Source organism: Canis lupus, chromosome 8 (assembly GCF_048164855.1).
Source record: "Canis lupus baileyi chromosome 8, mCanLup2.hap1, whole genome shotgun sequence".
NCBI lineage: Eukaryota > Metazoa > Chordata > Mammalia > Carnivora > Canidae > Canis > Canis lupus.
The window spans coordinates 55,106,291-55,133,552 of record NC_132845.1 but is presented as its reverse complement, the minus strand read 5'-3'; the positions used below and the strand labels follow the sequence as shown (position 1 = coordinate 55,133,552).

The following is a 27,262-nucleotide window of genomic DNA, read 5'->3' as shown; positions in this document are numbered from 1 at the left end:
GAAGGACAGATGTAAAGTCCTACAGTTAGGCTCAGACAGAAAAGTGTGTTTAATGAGGAAGAATGGGAAGTGGTGGCTTGGGACCTGGATGGTTGACACTGAGAACTTCTTAAAGATGCAGTGCCACCTGCAGGTCTGGAGGCCCTGAGTGCTGGACCTCTGGCTTGACTGACCGCATCTTTGAGCAAAGACCTGTCTCTGGATCTCCAGGCTCATTCCCACAGGCCAGAGCACGCCTCCGACCACAACACACAGCTGATGCCATGCTGTCCTTTTTTGTCATTCTTCTTTCTCTCCCCAATATTCCCCAGGCCATCTGTCCCCCCAACCCCAGTTAGTGCTCCTAGCACTGTCGAACTTCGGTACTACTGGCCAGGCACATGTATGCTCCTTCATCCTTCCAAACAATCTTATGAGATAGGTTCTATTTTCATTCCCATTTTACAGATAAACAGACTTGCAGATATTGAAGAATTTGGCCAAACTGTGGAAAAACCAGGCCCCTCTGAAACCCAACTCTGCATTCTCATACCTTTGGCTAAACCATAGAGTTTTAAACTGGTAGTCCTAGAATGGGGTGTGTGGGGAATGGGGGAGATCCAGTTTTCAAACATGTTTTGTCAGACCACATGGCATTAAAACAATTTTGAGCCAATGTTTCAAAGTCAGGAAATAGCACATAAAAATCAACTTCCTGATTCTCTGGAAAAAAGCAGTCAGGAGGATTGGTGACCCAGGCCTTCCATTCCTGCTTGGCCTGGGCCACCTGGGGCTGTTTGGCAGCCGAATGGGCCCTGGTTCCCCATGACCCTCACTCCCGTGGTGCCCCAGTGTTGGCACAGATGGCCTGCCCACTTGTCTCTGCCCTGTGGACATTTGAGTGCCGCTGTCCCTGCTTGGCCTCCCCCTCCAACCAGCCTCAAAACCTCTGGTCACTGCCAAGCCTGGCAGTTTTCACTTTGTTCTCGGAAATCTAACCACAGAGCCCAGATCCCACAGGGCACAGCCAGGCTGGCGCTCAGGGCTCACCTGGTCACTTGGAGCACATACCTTTCCATTTTTCTCGCTGTACCTGCCCAGAGAAAAAATTTAATCAGCTCCTGAGAGGCCTTGACCTAGGCAAGAAGATCTGAGAGCAAACTTCACAACTTCACTATTGAGGTTTTCAGTTGCATCCGGGAATCCTGAGAAAGGTCAGGTCAGGCTTGGAGACTTGAAAATGCTTTAACACTCTTACATTCTCGTGAGGGAAGACGGACTATAAATAAGATAAAGTATTTTCTATGTGGTAATAACTGCTTTGGGGGAAAGAAAAAAATGCAGGCCAAAGGAGACTGGCTGGAGTTTGAATTTTAAATAGGATGGTCTGCCTACAGGAGGTGAAAAAGCTCACCCTGCAGATATCTGGGAGAATGTACCAGGCAGAAGGAACAGCAAGTGCAAAGGCCCTGAGGCAGAGAGCAAGACTGGTGTGTTTGAGGAGCAGTAAGGAGGCCAGCGTGTTTGGAGTAGAAGTGAACTAGGAGAAGAGGGGGCTTCAGGAAGCTGGGGGGAGGAGACAAAACATGCAGGAGGGCCAGTATAAGGACTTTAGTCTTGAGTCCTTGAGGTGGAGGGCTTTGGAGGGCTTGGGGTGATGTAACTTGATTGAAAATTTTTAATGTATTTTTTTCTTTTTTTTTTTTTTTTTTTTTTTTTTTTTTTTTTTTTTTAAATTTTTTATTTATTTATGATAGTCACATAGAGAGAGAGAGAGAGGCAGAGACACAGGCAGAGGGAGAAGCAGGCTCCATGCACCGGGAGCCCGATGTGGGATTCGATCCCGGGTCTCCAGGATCGCGCCCTGGGCCAAAGGCAGGCGCCAAACCGCTGCGCCACCCAGGGATCCCTTAATGTATTTTTTTCATTGTGATAATATGTATATAACATAAAATTTGCCACTTTAAGCATTTTTTTAAAAGATTTTATTTATTTATTCATGAGAGACAGAGGCAGAGGGAGACGCGGGCTCCACGGGGAACCTAATGCAGGACTCAGTCCTAGGACCCCGGGATCACAACCTGAGCTAAAGGCAGACGCTCAACCACCCAGCCAGCCACCCATGTGCCCCCACTTTAAGCATTTTTAAGTGTACAGTTCAGTGGCACTAAATACATTCACATTGTTGTTTGACCATTATCTCTACCCACCTCCAGAATTTTTTCATCTTCCAAAACTTAAAACTCATTAAACAATAATGTACCCATTAAACAATACCCATTAAACCATAATGAGCCAGGCCCCTCTCCCTCCAGCCCTGGTAACCAATATTCTACTGTCTCTATGAATTGGACTACTCAAAGTACTATGTGTAAGTGGGATTATACACTATTTGTTCTTTATGTCTGACTTGTTTCACATAGCATGTCTTCAGGGTTCATCCATGCTGTAGCACATGACAGAAATTTCTTCTTTTCTTTTTTTAAGATTTTTATTTATTGGGATCCCTGGGTGGCGCAGCGGTTTGGCACCTGCCTTTGGCCCAGGGCGCGATCCTGGAGACCCGGGATCGAATCCCACGTCGGGCTCCCGGTGCATGGAGCCTGCTTCTCCCTCTGCCTGTGTCTCTGCCTCTCTCTCTCTCTCCCTGTGTGACTATCATAGATAAATAAAAATTAAAAAAAAAAAAGATTTTTATTTATTTACCTAAGAGAGAGAGAGTGAGAGTAGGGGAAGAAGCAGAGGGAGACAGAGAAGCAGACTGTCACTGAGCGTAAAGCCGGCCCTAGGGCTCAATACTATGTCCCTGAGATCATGACCTGAGCTAAAATCAAGTCGGCCACTTAAAGGTGCTCCAGAACTTTCTTCCTTTTTAAGACTGAGTAATATTCCATTGCATGTATATGCATATGTATATGCATATATGTATATGTATAAGCAGACATATTCTGCTTATCTATTCATCTGCTGATGGACATTTGGATTGTGTCCACATTTTGGTGATTGTGAATAATGCTGTAATGAATAATGCTGTAATGTGGGTGTACAAATATCTGCTCAAATCCCTGCTTTGGGTTATTTTGGGCATACCTGACCAGAAGTTGAGAAGATCCACCCCATGAGAATTGTTGAGAATAGGAAGCCAAGAGCTGAAACAAGGACCAGGGTGAGTGAAATGGAGGTAGGGAGAAGTAGTTAGATTCTGAGTGGATTTTTCAGGGGTAGCTGACATAACGTGCTGGGACATTGGATGTGGGGTGAGAGAGAATTTAGGACTAAGTCTTCCCAAACGATTAGTGTTTAATGAGTCATACTCTTTTTTTTGTTGTTGTTATATGCCCTTTTTCTTTTTCTTTCTTTCTTTCTTTCTTTCTTTCTTTCTTTCTTTCTTTCTTTCTTTCAGATTTTATTTATTTACTAATGAGAGACACACACACAGAGAGAGAGAGAGACAGAGACACAGGCAGAGGGAGAAGCAGGCTCCATGCGGGGACCCTGATGCAGACCTCAATCCCAGACCCCAGGATCATGCCCTGAGCCCAAGGCAGATGCTCAAATGCTGAGCCACCCAGGCGTCCCCTTTCTTTATTTTTTAAATTAATATTATTTTTTTCTTGAACTATAGTTGACACACAATGTTACATTAGTTTCAGGTATACAACATAGCAATTCGAAAACCCTATACATTTTGCTGTGCTCACCTCTACTGTTGGTCACCATACAATGCTATTCCAGTATCATTGATTTATATTTCCTGTGCTGGGTCTTTCCTACCTGGTCATATTCACTTTTGAAGATACTGAAGCAAGTTGTAGAACAGTGCCTGCAATATAACATTATTTGCATAAGAACCATATAAAACAACAGAATTCATTTTAACAAGTACATATGTTTATGTAAAGGCAGAGACAAAGTCCTACAAGGTAACATAATCATAGTTATCTCTAGAAGGAAAGGGAGGAAACAGAGGTAGGGGTGCTCTAGGCTAATTTTATCTTTAGCTCTATTACATTTTTTAAAAAACAAGTATTTCATAGGGGCATTGAGTGGCCCAGTCAATTGAGCATCCAGTTCTTGGTTTTTGGCTCAGGTCACGACCTTAGGGTCACAGGATTGAGCCCCGCTTTGGGCACAGAGTCTATTTGAGGTTCTTCCTTCCTCTCTCTCTCTCAAATGAATAAATCTTTTTTTTAAAAAAAATATTTTATTTATTTATTCACGATAGAACATAGAGAGAGAGAGAGGCATAGACACTGGCAGAGGGAGAAGCAGGCTCCATGCAGGGAGCCCGACGCAGGGACTCGATCCCAGGACTCCAGGATTGTGCCCTGGGCCAAAGACAGGCACCAAACCGCTGAGCCACCCAGGGATCCCCTTAAAAAGTAGCATTTCATATATCACATATGTAATTAAAAACTTGAAAAGCCCTAATAAACACCGTTTACACTTTTAAAAAGAATAGGAGGGGCCGATTTAATTTAGGACCAGGTCCCCATGCTTGCTTCGGCAGCACATATACTAAAATAGGACCAGGTCCCCTCAGACAACTGAGTGTTTATTGAGCCAGAATTACTTTTGAAGCTACTTAATTGCTACCGAAGTGGCCTGAAATCACTAGTTCATGCTGGGAAGGAGGGGACCTTCATTCGGGTCAGTCTACGGAGAGGTAAAACCCTTCTGGCTAGTGTGGGGTCATTGCTGGGCAGCCTTTAAAAAGTCAGCAATTATGCAGCTTTAAAAATTAGAGTTTAAGGGCCTGGGTGGCCCAGGTCATGATCCCAGAGTCCTGGGATGGAGCCCCGCATCAGGCTCCTGCTCAGTGGGAAGTCTGCTGCTCCCCCCTGCTTGTGCTCTCTGTCAAATGCATTAATTTTTAAAATCTTTTTTAAAAATTAGAGTTTGGGGCATCCCAGGTGGCTCAGAAGTTTAGTGCTGCCTTCGGCCCAGGGTCTGGCCTGATCCTGGAGTCCTGGGATCGAGTCCCACATCGGGCTCCCTGCATGGAGCCTGCTTCTCCCTCTGCCTGTGTCTCTGCCTCTCTCTTCTCTGTGTGTGTGTGTCTCTCATGAATAAATAAATAAAATCTTAAAAAACAAACAAACTAGAGTTTAATCACATATGTAACAATAACCATCTCAGCAACAATTAAATGGCAGCAGCCAACTGTCTTCTCTTACAGAGAACTGTTAACTAGAGTCAGATTTGGGGGGCCCCACAATGACAGAAATGAGGCCAGACCCCCAAATCAAAGGCACAGGCTTTACTGGGGCTCCAGCACCAGCTGAAAGAAGACACAGCACCAACAGAATGGTCAGGCTAGTTTGTGGAACAGGACAGAGCCTCCACTTATTCAGAGAAAGTTCCAGCTCACAATCCCACTCCCTGCCAATATGCATACAGGTTGTGCTCTGTAGGAGATGCAGTTTTACAATAAAGGCAAACAGAAAGCGCTACAGGTGCATAACGTTTTTCATTTGGGGCTTGTTCCTACAGTCTCTGTCTCATTATGGTGTTTAAGTCATATTACTTAATATTAAGGTAGCAAATGATGAGGCTGTGGGGATGCTTACAGCATATTCCCCTGCCCTATAGTTTCCACATAGCAACCAGGAATAATCCTTTTATGTTTTAATAATCTGGGTCATACTGGGGCGCCTGGCTGGCTCAGTCAGTAGAGCATGAGACTCTTGACCTCAGGGTCGTGAGTTCAAGTCCCATGTTGGGCGTGGAGCCTACTTAAAAAAAAAAAAGATCTAAATAATCCAAGTCATACTAAGCAAACAAATAAATGAAACTCAGCAGTCACCTCCAGAGGATGCTGGGTGTGGCAGGACAACTGTAGGGTGGCCCCCAAAGGTTGCCTCTTAGTGTTAACACCCTTGTGTAATCCCCTCCCCAACCATGAGAGTGAGCTCAGAACCAAATCTTTCCCCAGTCAAGCCTTGCTATGAGACCACGGTGCCCACCAACATCTTCACTACAGCCTGGTGAGAGACCGCAGCAGAGGACCCAGCTAACCAGGCTGTTTTAAGCCACTATACTGGTAATTTGTCACACGGCAATAGAAAAGGAATGGACTAGGGAATTAATTCAGTGTTTTGAAAATTTGTAAAGGAAAAAAATATATATATACTTTCAAAGTTTCAAAACTTCTAAAGAATTAACAGATCTAGGTAAAAATCATTTGTGGCTGCTTATACAATGACATTAGGGATAGTCAAACATTATGTATCTTCTAACAAAAGTGCCCAACTTTATCAATGAAATAATCTTGCCAAAAAAAAGTAAATTTGAATCTGATCAGGTCTCTGGATATAACTACCAACTTAAAAAAAAAAAACTCTAGAGGAACTTGTTAAATAATACCATAGGGATATAAGTGGCAAAATTCAGATGGTGGGAAACTCTATGGGACAAATGACCCATTTTTGTCAATAGAAAAATAAAACAAAAATAAATATGAGAATAGGAGAATCCTGGATCCTTAAACAATTAAAAGTAGAACTACCATGTGATCCAGAAATTGCACTACTGGGTATAAATCCAAAGGAAATGTGGGATGCACGGGAGGCTCAGCGGTTTAGCGCCTGCCTTCCGCCCAGGGTGTGATCCTGGGGTCCTGGGATCGAGGCCTGCACCGGGCTCCCTGCATGGAGCCTGCTTCTCCCTCTGCCTGTGTCTCTGCCTCTCTCACTCTCTGTGTCTCTCATGAATAAATAAATAAAATCTTTAAAAAGAATCCAAAGGAAATGAAATTACTATATCAAAGAGATATCTACACTCCTATATTCCTATATTCATTGTAGCATTACTTACAAAGCCAGGACTCGGAAACAACCTAAGTGTCCATTGACAGATGAATGGATAAAGAAGTTGTGGTATATAAATAAATAAATAAATAAATAAATAAATAAATAAATAAATATTTAATATAGCCTTTAAAAAAAAGGAAATCTTGCCATTTGCAACAACAAGATGGATCTTGAGAGCATTAGGCTAAGTAAATAAGCCAGAGAGAAAAAGACAAAAACTGTATGATTTCACTTATATCTGGAATCTTAAATAAAAAACAAACCAAACTCATAGAAAAAGAGATCAGATTTGTGGTTACAGGGCAGGGGGTGGAGGGTAGGGGAAATAGAAGAAGGTGGTCAAGAGGTACAAACTTCCAATTATAAGATAAATAAATACCGAGGATGTAATGTACAACATGATGATTATAGTTACCACTGCTGTGGGTATATTTGAAAGGTCCTAAGAGAGTAGATCTTAAAAGTTCTTATCACAAAAAAAAAAATTCCTTCTTTTCTTTTCTTTCTTTCTTTCTTTTCTCTCCTCTCTCTCTCTCTCTCTCTCTTTTTTTTTAATCTATATGAGGTGGTGGATGTTAACTAAATTCATTGTGGTAATTAGTTCACAATTTATGTAAGTCAAATCACTATGCTGTGCATAGTGAATTTACACATTGTGTAAATTCAAAGTGTCCTATATGTCAGTTGTATCTCAATAAAAGTGAAAGAGAAAAAGGAGAATCCTAGAGAGTAAAATAGATTTAAGAGCTCTTTTAACAATTGTGAATCTTTATTCTTATTTGGATGCTGATTCATATAAACTCTATGAAAATTATTGATTAGACAACTGGGACAACTGGACACTAAATGATTTACAATATTCAGGACTTATTGTTCCTTTTTATAGGTGTGATGATGGTTTTTTTGTGGGTTTTCTAAAAGGAACCTTATGTTTTAAAGATATAAACATATGGATAGATGAAAAGATAAGATGCCTGGGATTTACTTCAAAATAATCTGTTCAGGTGGTGAGAAAGATATGGATGACTCAGCATGAATCAGTGATGAAGCTTGTGATGGGTATGTGAGTGTTCATATACTATTCTCTCTACCTTTATATGTTAAGATATCCCATTAAAAAATAATAAAAACTCCTAGGTCCAATCATGTCCCTCCTTTAATGTTTTCTGTCTTACTCAGAGTAAGAGCTGGAATAGGTTTCCCCATAATCTCTGATCCTCCTTCCTCTTCACTACCTTCTCTGAGCTCATCTCCTACCATTCTCCCTCCTGTCATTCCATGTGACCCTCATTGGCCTCCTTGTTGCTTCCTGAATACCCTGAAGCTTACTCCTACCTCAGGGCCCTTCCACTTGCCGTTCCTTCGGCTTTATTGCTCCTCTACCAAGTATCCCAATGGCTGTTTTTCTCACTTCTTTTAGGTCTCTGCTCAAATGTCAACCCTTCAGAAAGGTCTTCCTAGATTATCCCACATGAAATAGCAATATCTACCCAATATAGATTTTCTTCTTGTCCTTATTTTTTTGCCCTTGTTTTTCTCTGTAGCACTTGTCATACATTATACTTGCTTGTCTTTCTTCTCCAACTGGATGTAATTTCAGGAAGGCAGACAAGGACTTAAAAATTCTTCAATCTAGCCCCACTGCCTAGATCAGTGCCTGGTACATAGTAGGTGCTCAATAAATATTTGTGAGAAAAATGAATGCTTGTTCAGCCTGCGCTTGTCTTTTGTTGTTTATTATGAATAATTTCAAACACACCAAAAAGTAGAGAGAATCATATAATGAACATCCATACATGCATCATTTAGATAAAACAGTTGTGTACATTTTGCCATATTGGCTTTATCTGCTTTTTCTTTTTTGGCTGAAGTATTTTATTAAAGTATTTATAGTCAATGTGCCATTTCATCCCTAAATACTTCAGTCTGCATCCTTTAAGAAAAATCAGATCCTTCTTTACTTAGCCACGGTACCATTGTAACATCTAACCAAATGAACCCCAAATCTGTGTTCCCATCGAATTTCTCCATATCCACATTTCCCCCCAAACGTTTTGTACACTTGATTCGAACCAGGACCCAGTCAAGGTCCACAAATTGTGTTTGATCATACCTCATAAATCTCTTTAAGTCTAGAATGGCCTCTCCTCTCTCTTCTCCTCCCTTTTTTCTAGGTCACTGACTTGTTGGAGAGCCGAAGCCCATTGTCTTACTAGTAGAATGCCCTCCCTTCTTGGCTTGGTCTGATGGCTTACTTGCGATGTACTTAACTTGACCCTTTTGCTCCTGTGTTTCCGGTACACCAGAAGCTGGATCTGAAGGTCTGATCAGATTTTGGTCAGACATTTTTGGCAAGAATCCTTTCTAGGTGGTGCTATGAGTGTCCTGTTGCGTCACACCAGAAGGCTCCGAGTCACTGGCTGTCTCATTAGAGAAGCTAAGATTGATTAGTGGGTTCAGGCGGTGAAAAGCCGATCCCTTACATTGTAGGGCTATTTCTTCACTTGCAACCAGTAAGAGCTCTGTGGGCCGATGATTTGGTACCACGTGACTACTCAACCTTCCTTGACCCTTTCACCTCATGGTTTCAGCATCCAATAGTGATGTTGCCTGAGTCAATTATTTCATCTGGGGTTGTAAAATTCTAGTGCTATCCTTCCTTCATCATTTATTCATCATTTGTTCTGTAAAGAAGAGTTTCCTCCCCTTGTTGACGAGGGGGGAATAAAGTCTTTGGGTGGCTCTGTCAGCGGAGCTTCCGACTCTTGATCTCAGGTCTTGATCTCAGGGCTGTGTGTTCAAGCCCCATGTTGGGCGTGGAGCCTACTTAAAAAAAAAAAAAAATCTTTCCCTTCAATGACTGTTTTTCAGAGTAAGGATTTCATCCAATAGCCACTTCCCATGGTGACAAATTCTTATTCTCTCTCTCTTAGTATCATTATGAACTCAGTGATTTTTGAAATTACTATCAAGGTGTTTCATTCAGTCATATTCATTATTTTTTTTAAATAACCTTTGAATTCTGGAATAATTTGATTCATAGAAAATAGCAAAGATAGTACAGACAGCACCCATACGCTCTTACCCAGGTACCCTAACAATAACATCTTACATTACCGTGGTTCCTTTGAAAAAACTGAGAAATCAATATTGATATATTACTATTATCTTTTTAAAGAGATTTACTTATTTATTTGAGAGAGAAAGAGAGAGAGAGGAGTGAAGAGGAGGGGCAGAGGGAGAAGCAGACTCCCCAGTGAGCAAGGAGCCTGACAAAGCGTTCGATTCCAGGACCCCGGGATCATGACCCAAGCCAAAGGCAGACAATAAACCGACTGAGCCACCCAGGCACCCCACTATTATCTTTTTTTTTTAAAGATTTTATTTTTGAGTAATTTCTACTTCCAATTTGGGGCTCAAACTCACAACCCTGAGATCAAGAGTCACACACTTTATTGACTGAGCCAGCCAGGTGCCCTGATACATTACTATTATCTTAACACCAGAGTTTTATTTAGACTTCAGTTTTTCCACTAATGTCCTTTTTCTCTTCCAGGATCCATTCTAGGATCTCTCATTCATTCTTTCTTTTTGATGCTTCAAAATGACGTCATTGTATCAGGTGGGAGCCCTGTCAGTCTGGCTCTGTGTCCTCTTGACTTGATCATGATCCTGAATAGTCTTTGATAAGCTCCTTTGCTTTCTGGGCCAGTAAGTTGTCCCAGGATCACCTGGATTTGATTTCTTTGCCAACATTTAGAAAATGGTAGATTTAACTGGCAAATGAAGATACTCAGTTTTTCCTGAGAAGTCAGCCGATCTGGGAAAGCAGCATCTATGTTCCAGGTTGGCAGAAATTGGCTGCAGCCTAGTAGGCCTACCCCATATTGAAAGGGCGTGCACAGTCCTCCAGTTTGACACAATCCTCACCACTCCCTGCAACCAGTTTGCGCCATGCCTTTATGTAAGCTGCCTGGATTCTGTAGGCATTTGAGGTTGCTCCGTCCAGGAGCAGAACAGCCTGCTGTCCTCCCCTCCTTCTGTCTTTCCTTCATATTTATGAAACGTCTCCTATGCACTGCCCATTATGTGGGCTGCTGGGGTTTCAATGGTAAATAAAACAATATGTGGAGCATTGGCCTGTTTGATCTTAGATTCATTCCTCGATCTTTAAAAAAAAAGATTTTATTTATTTGTTCATGAGAGACAGAGAGAGAGAGAGCACGGAGAGAGAGAGGCAGAGACATAGGCAGAGGCAGTGTCCCCATGGGGAGCCTGATGAGAGACTCGATCTGGGAACTCCGGTATCAAGACCTGAGGCACCCAGAGGGCCCCATTGCCTGATCTTTTGCAAATGACATTTCTGCAGTGTCACTGCCAGCTGGCCAGCTGACTTCCAGCTAAATTGAGGCAAAAAGAGGGACTGGCAGGAGATTGGGTGGTGGGACAAAGGGAGGAACTAGGATTAGCCACCACATTGCAACGTTCCCCTCTTCTCAATTTAGGAAAGCATTTTTCAGCAGAGGCTGAGTCTCCTCTCTGGTGTAGCTTTTCACCTGTCCCCCCAGAGAGGGACACCACCTGCTCCCTGTGCCCCGGCCATGAAGGCAGCTTCCCGCTCTTGCTCTTACTAAGCCCAGGGTTGCTCCACCATCCCCTCCTTGCCTTCTCAGCGGCTGGCTCATTTGTGTAATCCATTCCGTGTGTGAACTTCCCTCTTCTCAAAAGCCCCAGAATAGTTTCTGTTTTTCTTATACAATACACCAGGCTCCTAACCTCCCAGAGCATGGACTGATTCCTATCTGCATTCACCTGCTTTGTGACTCGTAGCAAATTATTTCATCTCTCTCAACCCCCACCTTCCTTATCAGGAATATAGAATAATAATAGTACCCATCTCATGTTATTGGTGCAAGGATTAAATGCAATGATACCTATCAGGTGCTTAGCTCAGTCCCTGGAACTTAACACACCTTTAAAAATACTACTTATTCTAGGCTACGGGGCTCAAACGGTACCTGACCCCACCAGGGGACAACCAGGGACTACTTTCTGTCTGGTTCCATAGACACACAGCCGGTGTTTTTTGAGCATCTTACTATTTAAGATATTTAATCTCAAACTTGTTTAATCTTGATAAATTTCGAGGTACCTGGATGGCTCAGTGGTTGAGCATCTGCCTTTGGCTCAGGACGTGATCCTGGGGTCCTGGGATCGAGTCCCGCATTGGGTTCCCTGCAGCATGGAGCCTGCCTCTCCCTCTGCCTGTGTCTCTGCCTCTGTGTGTGTGTGTCTCTCATGAATAAATAAATAAAATCTTAATATATATCATTATGGTATAGGTATTATTATTCTCCCCATTTTTCAGAGGACGAAGTAAAAGCACGGATAGTTTGAATAACTTGCTCAGGGTCAAAGAGGCATGGCCGGAACCTGAGCGAGGTGCCTTCAGAGCCTATGACCTTTAACCTGTATCTAAACTCCCAATATGTTAGACTCCATTTGTTATAATAGGTAAAAATGTGTCTCTCCCCTCTGGTAGCTCACAGCTTAGCTGGAGAGACAGGCTTGCTAATTGCTAAGCACGTTGCAATGTGGTGGCTAATCATTCTTTCTGTGTGCTTGTTCATTCGATCATTCATTCATCCAGCAAGCTCTGGACACCAGTTGTATGCTGATCGCTGATCACTGTGCTAAGGGCTGGGGAGAGGCTGGTGTTGGCCTGGGGACCCAGACCTGCACACCTTCTGTAGCCACCAAGTGCAGAGTGGTGGAATGGGAGTCTTCTGACATTTCCTGGTTTTATTCCTCCAAAGCACAGGACTTTGGAGTCGGACACATTTGTGTTTGCCTCCTCCTTGAATTACTTGCTGTGTGACCTCCTGCAAATCACTTACCCTCTCTGTGCTTATTTACACATGAAAACCTGGGGATAGTAAGAATACTTCACAGGCTTAATGTTAGAGTGAGTTGATGAATACAAAGCTCTTGGGGCTCCTTGGGTGGCTCAGCGGTTTAGTGCCTGCCTTGGGCCCAGGGTGTGGTCTTGGAGTCCCGGGATCGAGTCCCACATTGAGTCCCACATCGAGTCCCACATGGAGTCCCACATGGAGTCCCACATCGAGCTCCCTGCATGGAGCCTGCTTCTCTCTCTGCCTGTGTCTCTGCCTCTTTCTCTCTCTGTGTCTCCCATGAGTAAATTAAAAAAAAAAAATCTTCAAAGCTCTTAGCACTGGGCACCCAGGAAGGGGCTTCATTATTAGTTGTTAGTGCCATTTGTTGATAACGTGGTTCATTACCCATGACCCCCCAATTCTAAATACTTTGTCCCCCCCCCAAAAAAAACCAATTCAAATCAATCAATCAATCAATCAATCAATCAATCAATCCTGTGTGCCTTAGTTTGGCAATGTTTTGCTCCTCTAACAACCAGATGCGCTCCTTCTGGATTTTCAACCGACAAGCCTCAGCAGGGCAAGAACCACGCTAGCAGGCACGACAGCCCAATTAAAGACGCCGGTCGGCGGCTGTTGATTCGCAGGCGCTGCGCAGAAGCCCTGGAGAGGGCTGGAAGCTCTGCAGCCTTCCTGGACCCCCCAGCAAGCCCAACCCTGCCTGGCTCCGGATCTGTCATGCCTGGATGGGTTTAAAGAACCGCGACCCATTCTAATGGAACAGGTATGAATTTCATTCCACAAACTTGGATGGGAAACACCTAAGATTGTTTGCTTTTCTGCTAACAATGTGATTTCTTTCTCTGGCTTCTTCTTCCAGGAAGCAGAAACTTCATCGCCAGTTGCAAGTCTAAAGATCAGCTGTAGGCTGAAGACTCCCAAACAGGTATCTCCAGCATCCTCCCTGAAATCCTAGCGCACATCTGTCTTCTTGACAGATGTTCAATAGGCATCTCCAAATGAATAATCACCCAAAACCGAACGCCAGCATTTTCTTCCCAACCCTGCTCTTGTGTCTTCTCCGTCACCGGAATTTCCCAGCGGTGATGTGGTAAGAGGAGCGGGTGCTGGTTTTTTGTTTTCTTTCTTATTCATAATTAGCCTTTTCCAACCAGACCTGAGTTTATGCTAATGAGGTGACTCTTGGTGGGCTCCTAGGTAGCTTCAGACTACTGGTTGCCAGGAAAACCAACCCTGGGATTAGAGGATTGGAACTTCCTGCCCTACTGCGAAGAGACAAGGGATGGAGATAAGGTTAACCTCCATTGGCCAATGATTTAATAAATCGTGCCTAAAAAATGTGAGCAAATGTGGGGTTTGGAGAGCTTCTGGGATGGTGAACACATAGAGGTGCTGGGGGAGGGGTGCAGTTAGCACATTCTTTTTTTTTTTTTTTTAAGTTTTTATTTATTTCTTCATGAGAGACACACAGAGAGAGGCAGAGACACAGGCAGAGGGAGAAGCAGGATCCCTGCGGGGAGCCTGTTGTGGGACTCGATCCCAGGACCCTGGGACCAGGACCTGAGCCAAAGGCAGATGCTCAACCACTGAGCCACCCAGGCGCCCCTGCCATTAGCACCTTCTGAGAGGATATGGAAGCTCCAAGTGTTCTCCCCCAATGCCTTGCCCTATGCATTTCTTCCTTTCATCTGTTTCAGAGTTGTATGCTTTATAATAAACCAGTAAATGGACAGAAAATGTTTCCCTGAGTTTTGTGAGCTCTTCCAGGACATTATCAAACCTGACAGGTGGTTGTACGAATTCCCCAACTTTGTAGTCAAGTTGGACAGAAATGTGAGCACCGTGGGCACCCATCACTTATGGTGCCTGATGTGGGGCAGCCTTGTGGGAGTGAGTCCTTAACCTGTGGGGTCTATGCTGATTCCAGGTAGCTTATGGCTAAATTGAATGAAATCATAGGACAGCCAGTTGGTGTCCAGAGACTCAGAAAATGGGTTGATGTGGGGAAAAATCTCCCACGCACTTGGTGTCAGAAGTACTGGGAGTAGAAACAGATCTTAGAAGTACTGCCCTGGGGGATCCCTGGGTGGCTCGGGTATTCACATTTGCCTAATCCCCCGCAGGTGCTTGCTTGTCACATAGTAAGTGCTTAATAAATATTTGTTACATTAATGAAGTTGGGGTTCACCACTCTTTTTCCCCAGGATAGTGTTTTAGTTCCAAAGAACTTAAAAAGCACCAAGATATCAAGGAAAGGTGTATTCCTTCCTTCCTTCTGAAAGTGAAGAATGCCTTCTGCTGACATCTCAAAGTGGCCCTCCGATGCTGTCCTGGACCCCTTCTCCCCTTCACAGCGCCCTTCTGCCTCCAGCTCCCCTCCTTCTCATCAGTCCTCTGGCTGTCATGAATGGCACCAGCTTCCCTGATGGATGGATGGCTTTCAGCTCTTTACTTTTGTGCTATGAACCCGGCTGTTTCTTGTCAGATGCCTGTGTGAGTTCCACTTCTGCTCGCTCCTGAAATGTTGGCACCTCACAGGGGTTCCTGCCAAGCCTCCTTCTTCTCTCTTCTCCTCCCCTCCCCTCTCCTCTCCTCTCTTCTTCTCCCCTCTTCTCTCCTTCCCTCTCCTCCCCACCTCCTCTCCTTCCTCTCCTTCTCTTTTCTCTTCTCTTCTCTTCTCTTCTCTTCTCTTCTCTTCTCTTCTCTTCTTTCTTCTCTTCTCTTCTTTCTCTTCTCTTCTCTTCTCTTCTCCTCTCCTCTCCTCTCCTCTCCTCTCCTCTCCTCTTCTCTTCTCTTCTCCTCTCTTCTCTTCCTCTTTCTCCTCCCTCTTCCCCTAAAGTGAGTTCATTGACTTCCATGACTACCTCCTCAGCCCAAATCCTTCCCTTAGTCTTCAGACCCAATTATAATTGCCTGCAGGGGATCCCTCTCTATCTGTCCCCTAGGCACCAAAATTCAACAAATCCAATGTTTAAGAACAGCCAGGGGAACGCCTGGATGGCTCAGCCGTTGAACATCTGCCTTCAGCTCGGGGCATGATCCTGGAGACCCGGGATCGAGTCCCGTCTCGGGCTCCCTGCATGGAGCCTGCTTCTCCTTCTTCCTGTGTCTCTGCCTCTCTCTGTGTGTCTCTCATGAATAAATAAATAAAATCTTAAAAAAAAAAAAAAAAAAAAGAACAGCCAGGGTTGCCCTTCCTGGCAAATGGAATCATGGAATCATCAACCATTCACTCATCCAAGATAGAAACCCAGCCTTTGTCCTCAACTCCTGTCTTTTGCTTAGTTGTACATCTAATCCATCACAAATTCTAGAAATCCCACTTCTTCCTACAGACACTCCCGTGGCTCACATTGCCATCTTTTCTCAGACCGCTGCTCTTATGGCATCTTTTCTGGTCCCCTTCCGATCTCTTCTCCACACAGAAACCAGAGAGATTTTTCTAGAATGCAAACTTGATCCTCACTTGAAAAACCTTCCATGGCTTTGATTACTCATGTGATAAATTCCTTAACCCTACCTATGGTGGCCAACCTGATCCAGCCCCAGCAGCTCCTCTGCCACCACAGCTTGCCTTTTCCCCTCTAGATAAGCAGACCTTTCTTTCCTTCAACCTGCCATGATTGTCAATGCTATACATTCTTTTTTTTTTTTAAGATTTTATTGATTTATCTATTCATGAGAGACACAGAGAGAGGCAGAGACATAGGCAGAGGGAGAAGCAGGCTGCCTGCAGGGAGCCTGATGTGGGACTCGATCCTAGGACTCTGAGATCACGCCCTGAGCTGAAGGCAGATGCTCAACCACTGAGCCACCCAGATGCCCCAATGCTATATATTCTTAAAAGAAGATAAGACTTATGTCTTTCATCCTTCCTTCCTTCTTTTCTTCTTTTTCTTTTAAAAGTTCTTTTATGGGCAGCCCAGGTGGCTCAGCAGTTTAGCACCACCTTCAGTCCAGGGTGTGATCCTGGGGACCTGGGATCAAGTCCCACATCAGGCTCCCTGAATGGAGCCTGCTTCTCCCTCTGCCTGTGTCTCTGCCTCTCTCTCTCTCTCTCTGTGTCTCTCATGAATAAATAAATAAATAAAATATTAAAAAAATAAAAATAAATAAAAGTTCATTCATTTATTTATTTTTAATAATTTTGACACCCAATGTGGGGCTTGAACTCATGATCCTGAGATCAAGAGTTACATGCTCCTGACTTAGCCAACCAGGCTCTGCATTTTGCTGACAGTGATACTTGTCTGCAACATTGCCCTTCTTGATTTCTCCTTCATCTCCTTCATTTCTTCCCTTCACTTGCTAGCACTTAGGTACTCACCAGATATCAGCTTGCAAACCAGCCCTCCAGGAAGTTTACCCCATCTTCCCAGGTCTGGCGCAGCACAGACTGCTACATATTCACTCAACTGGGGTGTTTTTACTTCTTGGGCTCATAGCTGGACTCTACCTCCCAGGCTCCCATGCAGATGGTGGGGCCATGTGACTCATGGCCATGGCTTGAACACCTATTCAAATCCTAATCAATAAAAACCTCCTATGTCACCTTCCCCTCTTCAGTCTCTCTTTTCTTCCTCTGCCTGGCAGATGCAGGGGGACCCCATGGAGAACTCTGACACCTCACAGGAGCATGATGAAACCATGAGATAAAAGGAGCCTGGATCCCTGAATGACTGTGTGGAGCAGAGCCTCACCTGCTGTCTCTCCAACCAGCATTTAATTGTAATGTGAGTGAGAAATAAGCCCGATTGTATTGAGGTATGATGTAAGTCACTGAGACTTAGGGGTATTACAGCAGTTAGCCTACCCTGATAAATGCAGCTGGATGCATTGTTCTTTCCTCCTCACCCCCATTCTCTCATAGACTTCTTAACCTCCCACCATAGCACTTAGCAGATTGAATAGCAACAGCCTCTCACCTGGCTGTCTCTTCACCTGACCACGAGCTGTGGGAAGGGATGGACCATGCCTGTCTCATCCTCGGTATGAGCTGCCATTCAGTTCAGCACCTGGCTTGTTGCAGCCACTAAGTCAATATTTGTGGAATTGCTTTATAGTTGTTGAGTCCTCTGTTCCTGAATGCCTATTTTGGTAAGTTGCCCAGGACTGGGATTCCTCCTGCATCTTGCCAGTCTCCTCTCCTGACACCTGGGACCTGCCTCTGAACCAGTCCAGTAGCTGGGGCTCCCAGATGACACAGGCCCTGAAGCTGGCCCGCCTCCTGGAATTCCCCATGTTGCCACCGTTCCCAGGCCTGGGCCTCCGCCCACCTGTCAGGATCCCTGACACTGCCTGGTTTTCTCATGCCTACTGTCTGCCTTGTGGAAGTCACATTCCTTTCTGCTGGACTGGATTTCCTCTCAGGTCCTGTAACTTTCCTAGTTGCATACTGAGGCGCTGGCAATGAGGCAATCACCGAGATATGTTGTTGGACAAAAGAAATCGGGGTATGAAAAGGGGTGGGTATATAATATACAATCATTTGTGAAAAAAATAAAATGGATAAAGTATATTGGAATTTGCATAAGATATCTTCAGAAGAACACATCAGAAAACTGGAAACAGTGCAGGGGTGGAGGGGTAGGGAGTAGAGACCTGGCAGTTGGGAAGCAGGGGGATTTAGCTTTTACTGGTTTATACCATGTGGTGGGCTGAATAATGGCTCCCCCTCCCCCAAGATATCCACATCCTAATTCCCAGAATCTGTTACCTTACACAGCAAAAAGGACTTTAGAGATGTAATTCAGTTAAGGATCTTGACAGGAGAGATTATCTTGGATTATTGGGGCGGGAGGGGGGGTGTTCAATGTTAGCACCAGAATCCTTATAAGAGAGGGGTGGGAGAGTCAAGATGAGAGAAGTAGAGGTGCTATTGCAAGGAGAAGCAGGGTGGAGGGAGAGAGGGGTGTGTGTGTGTGTGTGTGTGTGTGTGTGTGTGTGTGTGCCCATGCATGGAGAGAGAGAAAAAGAGAGAGAGAGAGAGAGAGGATTATTTGAGAATGAAGAAAACAGTAGAAGGTCACACAACTGGTTTTCATAGGTTACCAGGGAAGGACCTGAAGGAAGAGGAGAATTAGAGAGGATAAGAGCACCAAGAAAAATAACAGAAAAGATGCACCAAAAATGCACAACATGATTCCATTTATGACTCCATGTAAAATCACGCCCTGAACATGGGTAGACACCCAAGGGGAGACAGTTCTTCAAGAGAACCTACCAAGCATAAGACCACAACAATCACAAAAGGTTTACCAGGGGTGAAAGACAAGGAAAAACACAAAAGACCACAAATGTATGAAAATTCGGGGCTCCAGGGAACTGATCTGGATAATTGTCCTGGCTCTACCCCTTTCCTACCGTGAGACTCTGGACAAGTTCCCTAATCCCTTTGAACCTCAACTTCTTCCTCTGGAAAATGTGGGTAATTAACAGTATGTTCCTCAAGGGGTCGCTGTGAGGAGTGAATGTGGGATGAGGTCATGTCCAGGAAGCATCTAGCCCCCTTGCCTGGCCATAATGCTTTAATAAATGGAGGTCACAAACATTCCAGGGCCAGCTGGCCACGAAGCTCTGGAGGTCCTGTAGTTCTCCCAGGCTTTGAGTCTGGCCAAGAGCAGTGGCCCAGATGTACTCCCGATGAAGAGAGACCTCTCAGTCTCAACACCACCTCTTGGGGTAGGAAGTACAGACTTTGGGGCAAGACTGCTGCCCCAATTACTAGCCATGGGAACTTGGATCAGGTTTCCTTCTTTCTCATGGCTGAATAATATTCCACTGCATATATATCACATAGTCTTGTCCTCTGATTCTTCACCTCCTCTTGATCATATAATACCTTCCTAAATCTACCTGTGTCTGTTTCTGGGCCACCCGCTCTGTTACAATGAATTTTATTTCGGTACTAAAGCACACCATTGAATTATCGTGGTTAACATTAGGTTTTTTACTAAGGGCAAAGACCCTTTCACAACTTTTATTTTCTAGAGTGTTCTAGTTCATGCTGATCATTTTGGTCTTCCAAATGAACTTTGAATTCTTGGTCAAATACGAATCCTTATGGCTCTGAAATAAGCATTCTTTTTGAGTTTTATTTGGCATAACTTTGTTTGTACAGTGTGGATGTTTTGAGAATTCTTGTGTTCCTATTCTCAAGACGGACTGTTTCTCCATCAAGCATTATTTGATTCTTCTCAGAGGTGCCTGGCTGGCTGGCTCAGTTGGTAGAGCATGTGACTCTTGATCTCAGGGTTGTGAATTCGAGCCCCATGTTGGGCATAGAGATTACTTTAAAAAAATATCTTGCGGCCCCTGGGTGGCTCAGTGGTTGAGCATCTGCCTTTGGCTCAGGTCATGATCTCGGGGTCCTGGGATGGAGTCCCACATCAGGGTCCCTGCAGGGAGCCTGCTTCTCCCTCTGCCTATGTCTCTGCCTCTCTCTGTGTCTTTAATGAATAAATAAATAAAATCTTTAAAAACAAAAATCTTGATCCTTCTCCATAAAATTTCTTAGTTTAAAAAAAGATTTCCTGTACATTTTTGCTAGTAAGCCATAAAAAATTTGTGTGTGGACATTTGTGGGAAATACTGATAGATTTGTCTTCATAAAAATTACAAACCCCTCACAGGGAAAAAGTACCACTATCACAACTAAGGAGCTATTGAAAAACTGGGGTAAATATTTCTAGCATAAATGATATAAAAAAGGTTAATATCTTTCCATTACTCTTTGTAAGGGCTCTTTTTCTTTTTCTTTTTTTTTTTTTTAAGATTTATTTATTTATTTTGAAAGACACAGAGAGAGAGGCAAAGACACAGGCAGAGGGAGAAGGAGGCTCCTCACAGGGAGCCCGGTGTGGGACTCAATCCCAGGACCCCAGGATCTTGCCCTGAGCCGAAGGCAGATGCTCAACAGCTGAGACACCCAGGCGTCCCTGTATGGGCTCTGATAAATAAGAGAAGAGGCATTTTCTGGCAGAAAAATGAGAAAAGTATATGAACTGGTAACTCACAAAGGTAATTCACAAAGCAGGCAAAAAACACATGAAGAAAAATCTACCTCAAAAGTGTAAATTAAAGCATCAGAAACACATTTTTAATTTAGCATGGATTTTAAAGAATGATGCCACCTTCTATTGTCAAGTATTTGGGAAAAAATACACACAGAAACTAGTGGGATTGTTCAGACTTTCTGGGTGGCAGTTTGGCAAGATAACAGAAAGCTTTAAAGATATTCATGCTTTAGTAAAGGAAATGATAGGTGTGTCCAAACATTAATCTAGAAGGATATTTATCTATCATAACAATACATTGGAAACAACCTATTTGTCAAATAGCAGAGTATTGTTTAAATGGACTCTGGCGCATACTGAAATGCAATGTCACCAGGGAAAATTATGAGGTAGAAGTATCTGACCTGGAAAGATATTGAGCATGTGTCATTAAATCAGTGGCTCTCAGTCCTGGCTGTATATTAGAATCACTTGAAAAACTTTAAAAAAGTCAATGCCTAGGAACCATAGCTGGAGATTCTAATTCCACTGGTTTGAGCTAGGACCCAGGTACTAGTATTTCTTTAAGTTAAATTAAAATTTTAACTTGAAGGGATGCCTGGGTGGCACAGCTGTTGAGCATCTGCCTTCAGCTCAGAGCATGATCCCAGAGCCCTGGGATCAAGTCCCACATTGGGCTCCCTGCATAGAGCCTGCTTTTCCTTCAGCCTGTGTCTCTGCCTCTCTTTCTCTGTGTGTCTCTCATGAATAAATAAATAAAATATTAAAAAAATAAAATTTTAACTTGAAGATCATTGTATATTCACATGTAGCTGTAATAAATAATACAGAGGGATCCCTGTGTGGCGCAGCGGTTTGGCGCCTGCCTTTGGCCCAGGGCGCGATCCTGGAGACCCGGGATCGAATCCCACGTCGGGCTCCCGGTGCATGGAGCCTGCTTCTCCCTCTGCCTATATCTCTGCCTCTCTCTCTCTCTCTCTCTCTCTCTCTGTGATTATCATAAATAAATAAAAATAAAAAAAATAAAATAATAATACAGAGAAACTCTGTTTTCCCCTTGATGGTAATATCTTACAAAACTATATTACAATATCTCAACTAAGATATTGACATTGATGCCATCAAGATAAAGAATACCCCCCGCCAAAAAAAAGATAAAGAATATTCCCATCACCACAAGAATCCCTTGTGTCCCCTTTAGAGATGTTATTTCCTTTTCTTGCCTTATTGCACTATCTAGAACTTACTATGTTGAATGACACTGGTGATTCTGAATCTTTGTCTTATTCTTGGTCTCAGGGGAAAGCATTCAGCCTTTCACCATCAAGTTTAATGACAGCTATGGGTTTTTGTAGATGTCTTTTATCAAGTTGGGAAATTTCCCCTGTATTTCTAGTTTTCTGAGATTTTATCATGAATGGGTGTTGAATTTTACAAATGCTTTTTTTGTTATCAATTGACATAATCACATGATCTTTCCTTCTTTAGCCTGTTTATATGGTAGATTACATTGATTTTTAAATATTGAATCACTACTGCATCTCTGAAACAAACCCCATTTGTTCATAGTGCATACCTATTTTTATATATTGCTGATTTTTTTTGCTATTATTTTGTTAAAGATTTTTGAATCTATATTCATGAGGGATAATAGTATGAAGTTCTCTTTCATTGTGGTGTCTCTCTGGTTTTGGTATCAGGGTAATACTAGCTTCATAAAATAAATTGGGAAACCTTCCTTCCTCCTATACTTTTTAGAAGAGATTATGTAGAATTGGTATTAATTCTCCTTCAAGTGCTGAAGATCTTTTTTTTTTTTTCAGTTTATTTTCTCTCGATCAGATTGGATAATTTCTCTCTTTTGTTTATCTGAAACATCACCTGTATAACAACAAATATATATTTTTAAAATGTCCCTCTAAACTGTCTCCCCTCTGCCTCCTGAGGTCTTTCCCATGTATTTACTTCTGATTCCATTTCTCCACCCAGATCATAAATACCCTCCACAGGATAGCCATGGGAAGGAATTTACATGGATTAGACCTTTTACTGTCCTGGAAATGCATTCATTTAACACATATTTTTTGCATGCCTACTATGAGCCAGGAATCAATGAAGAGTAACCCCAATACAGCTTTGTATGCTTTATATATTTTTTTTTTTTGGTAAATTATGATGTTTTGGTATCTTTTTTTTTTTTTTAATGTTTTGATATCTTAAAAGCCTTTCTGTTTGCGGATAAACTGTCTTTCCTGGATCTAGACAATTCTTGCAGATAGCAGAGGGCCCAGCCCAAAGCATGCCTTTGAGATGCAAACTAATGAATCCAAAGCCATACCTGCTATATCTGGCCCATAGACTCCAGGAAGCAATATTCCTTGGCCTTAGTCACCTCAGGGCCGGATACCATGCAACTAGGAGCCAGGCCCATAGCTAAGAGCCCACCCAAATTGTTTAGCCAATCCTGGCCAGACTTGGCCTTGCTCCTGTCTCTGTTCTGACCAAGGCGAGGTTTCCCCGTTTAGCCTGGAGTGCCATGGCATGGCTGCTATTTCTAGGACTTGGGACAGAATAAAACCTGTTTTCCCAAGCCTCTCCTGTGTTCCCTCTCGTGGCCACACCGGGCTACCCATCCATCACATAAGAGCTTCCTCCATGGGAATGTGTACTCTAGTGCATGAGACAGACGTGGATAAGATCTGCTATGTCCGCAAATGATGCAAGGGAGACTTGGCTTGGGTGGATCAGAGAGGGTCTCCTTGGGGAGATGATACGAGGGGGAGATCTGAAAGGATGATCGGTGGAAATGAACCAGAGACGTGGAGGAAGTTTTCTCAGGCAGAGGGAACAGCATGTGCAGAGGCGTCACAACGGGAGACAGTGGGTAGCGTTACCAGCCGGCCCGCTAGTCTGAGGCTGAGTGGGCGGCTGAGGGGGGTTGCAGGCACCAGATTTTCAGTTTGGAGAGTGGGACAGTTCTGGACAAAGCATTCCAGTTCCCCAGGGATAGAGTGTCGAGGGCGGGGGGAGAGGTAGTTCCTGGGACACAGGACCCTCATAACTAATACTGGGAAACCCATGGGCAAACTGGGATGGGTTGGTCGCCTTGCATGGCACCTTTAGGATACTGAAGGAGGTTCTTAGGGTGAGTGCCCTCAGAAGCAGACCCTGGGAAGAGGATTCAGGTGCAAGTAGTTTATCTGGGAGGTGGAAGAGTAGGGGAATGGGGTAATGAGACAGACAAGGGAAGGCAAGAGTGTACCAATCAAGGGTATACTCTTATATCAGTATTTTCCAGAGAAATACAACCCATAGGGGATAGAGAGATAGATGATAGATAGATGGATAGATAGATAGATAGATAGATAGATAGATAGATAGACAGATAGATGATAGATAGGGCGATGGATATAAAAATAAAAATATTCCTATAAAGGAATGAACTCATGAATATGGACCTAGCAAGTCCTAAATCTATAGGGCACACTGGCAGGCTGGAGACTCAGGCAGGAGTTCTGTAGTCTCAAGGCAGTTTCTACTTTGGGAAACCTCAGTTTTTGCTTTTTAGACCTTGAACTGATTGAAGCCCATCTATGTCATCAAGAATAATTCCCTTACTTAAAATTAATTGATTGTAGATGTTAACCACATCTATCAAATACCTTCACAGCCCCGCTCTGATGCTTAATTGATTAACTGGGCACTGCTGTCTGGCCAAGCAGACACATGAAATTAATCATCACAACTCTCAAGCCGGGAACCACTGAGGGCAACAGGGTTAATCCTGCTGGGGCACATACACTTCAGAATGATCCACCCGAGTGAGGATCCTGGGCATTTACCCACCCCTCCACCCCCAGCTCTTATCAGCCATTGTCTGAGGGCTGCTAGGGATGGGAGACCAGTAGGCAAGCAGCTTCAAAGACCAGAGGAGGCACTCAGGCAAAAGAACAAGTCAGGGGGACGCCTGGGTGGCTCAGTGGTTGAGCATCTGCCGTCGGCTCAGGTCGTGATCCCGGGGTCCTGGGATCGAGTCCCACATCGGGCTCCCTGCAAGGAGCCTGCTTCTCCCTCTGCCTATGTCTCTGTCTCTCTCTGTGTCTCTCATGAACAAATAAATAAAATCTTTGGGGGTGGGGAGAGCAAGCCGGTAGTTGGAAGTCAGCAGATGCACACTGGAGTGGGGGGGGTGAGGGGAAGGGTGGGGTGTGTGCCACAAGATGGCATCCACAAATGAAGCACAGAACACAAAGGAGAGAGAGACTCAACCATAAAGGGTCTTGCAAGCCATGTGAACCCTGAAATCTTAGATTAAGAACAGTGGAAAGGCATTATATTGGGGGAGTGGGGGACCTATGAGCACTTTGTATGTTCAAAAGACCTTTAGGCTGCTGTGAAAACAACGGGTCAGAAAGGGGCAGAGAGGATGCGGAGCCACTGGCCTGGAGGATCTTGTTGGAGCCCAGGTAGGTTGGCAGCATCTGGGAGTAGACAGTAATAGGGAGGCTGGAGAGAAGACAGATGCTAGGGCCATTTAGGGAACTAAAGCAGCAGGTCTTGGTTACGGATCTGGGGTACTGGCAGTGGGGTAAAGGAGTGTATCAAAGTCACCCCCGCTCTAGTTTTTTTTTTTTTTCATTTAAAAATTTTTATTTGTTTATTTATTTTGATAGCTGGGGCCCCAGTGTGGACCAAACAGCCCAGAAGTTGCCTACAACCAGTTTAATTATGAAAATGACCTTAAGCTGACCTTACCTGCTGCCTGACCTGTTTCTACATCCTAAGATGCTTATTGCACAACCAGAAACCCTCCTGTTGAAAATACAGCTGGAAGCCAAGTGTAAATGGAGGGTGACCGTGGAAAACATTCCTCTGGTCCCTCAGCGTGAGGGCACATCTCATGCGGTGGCATGAGGATGAGAAATCAGATGCCCAGAGCCCGTCACCTTGAAACAGGCACCTCCAACCCTCTTACTTTAGTTGTCCCAAACATTGGATGTTCCTTAAAAACCACCTGTTTTCTGTGTCCTATTTTGTTTTGTCCACTGTGCAAAACAAAGGACGGATTTACCCACTCTATGAGAGGGAAGGATGGGAAGAGCAATGTCACATTAGGACTTTCCCAGTTGTCCTTGGTTTTAAGAAGCCAGGTGTAATGAGAAAACACCAGATGGTGGTGGTATAGTTGCCTGAAACCAGAACGTCCCCACCCTTATGCCCAGCACCACGAGAATCTTCCTCTGGACGGGACCTTGGCCTAGCTGGCAAAAAAAGAAGATGGGAACAGAGCATTGTGAGAAGACCATACAAATGGCTAGAAAACCAAAGAGAGCTTTAATTTCCATTGGCATGTGAGCCGAGGCTGTAGCGTTTCTCCTATCAACTCCAAGGGGCTCAAGCTAGGAATCTAAGGGTGTGTGTGCCAAAAGCCCTCTATGATCCACACCTTCTAGTATTTATGCCCTTGGGTAGTCCCCTTCCAGGTTGTACCATGATTAGTCTGTGTGATAGAATTATGGCTTCCAAAGATTTCACGTCTTAATCCCTGGGACCTGTGAATACATTATGTTGCCTGACAAGAGGGAATTAAGGTTGAGAATGGAACTAAGGTTGCTGCCCAATTGACCCTGAGATGGGGAGAGATTATCCTGGGTTATGTGGGTGGGTCCAGTGTAATTATGAGAGATCTTAAATGGCAAAGAGGGAAACAGAAGAGATCATCAGATCCAGAGAGATCACCTCATTAGAAAGACTCTACTGGGCATTGTTGGCTTTGAACAAGGAATTCAGACAGCCTCTGTCTAGAAGCTGGAGACAAGAAAATGAATTCTCCTCTATACCTCCAGAATGATGAACGTAGTCCTGCCTACACCTTGGCTTTAGCCCATTGAAAGCCACTTTAGATTTCTGACATCCAGAACTGTAAAATGATCAATCTATGTTGTTTCGAGCCATCAAGCTTGTGGTCGTTTGTTACAGGAGCAACAGAACACTTGGGATAAAGAATAATAATACAGGATGCATTTAATAAATATTTGTGAAATTGAATGAATGCAAGTTTTCTCTGCTCCAATAAACTCCTGCTTTGTTTCACCTTAAAGTGAGTCAAAACCCCTTGAAGACCCTCACAACCATCAGCCCGCCATTCTCGCCTCGTTGTCTCCCCCACTCCTGGAAGAATCTATTTGGATGTCTTGCTTCACCCCAACTTAGCCATGCTCTTCTGTGCCTGTGTGCATTTTCACATGCTGTTCCCTCTTCTAGGAACCTCTCTTGTCTTCCCCCAACTCCACTTGGGAACACCTCCTCAATCTTCAAGAGTCAGCTCAAATATCACCTCCAGATGACCTTCCCTAGTTACCCTGGTAGTAACCTTCTGTACTCCTCTATGTCCTGAATCTCATTACCTTGTACTGTATTAAGGTGTCTGCCTCCCTGTCTCCTCACCTCACGGAGACCTTCACAGGTGGGGCAGGTACCCTAGTCACCCTTGCATGTACTTGGGATAAGGAATCTGGGAGAGGAAACGTACTCCCAAAGA

At 44.0% G+C, this 27,262-nt stretch overlaps 1 long non-coding RNA gene across 3 annotated transcripts; it reads left to right on the top strand.

The window, feature by feature from the left end:
- The first annotated feature begins 13,260 nt into the window (after positions 1 to 13,260).
- On the top strand, positions 13,261 to 26,647 carry LOC140637641 (uncharacterized). Of its 3 annotated transcripts, none has more exons than XR_012034708.1 (4): positions 13,261 to 13,469; positions 13,566 to 13,631; positions 17,300 to 17,439; positions 25,395 to 26,647. It is a non-coding gene; the product is annotated as an uncharacterized lncRNA (long non-coding RNA). The 3 variants fall into 3 exon arrangements; XR_012034707.1 differs by lacking the exon at positions 25,395 to 26,647 and adding an exon at positions 17,770 to 18,368; XR_012034706.1 differs by lacking the exon at positions 25,395 to 26,647 and having other exon boundaries at positions 17,300 to 18,368.
- The last annotated feature ends 615 nt before the right edge of the window (positions 26,648 to 27,262 follow it).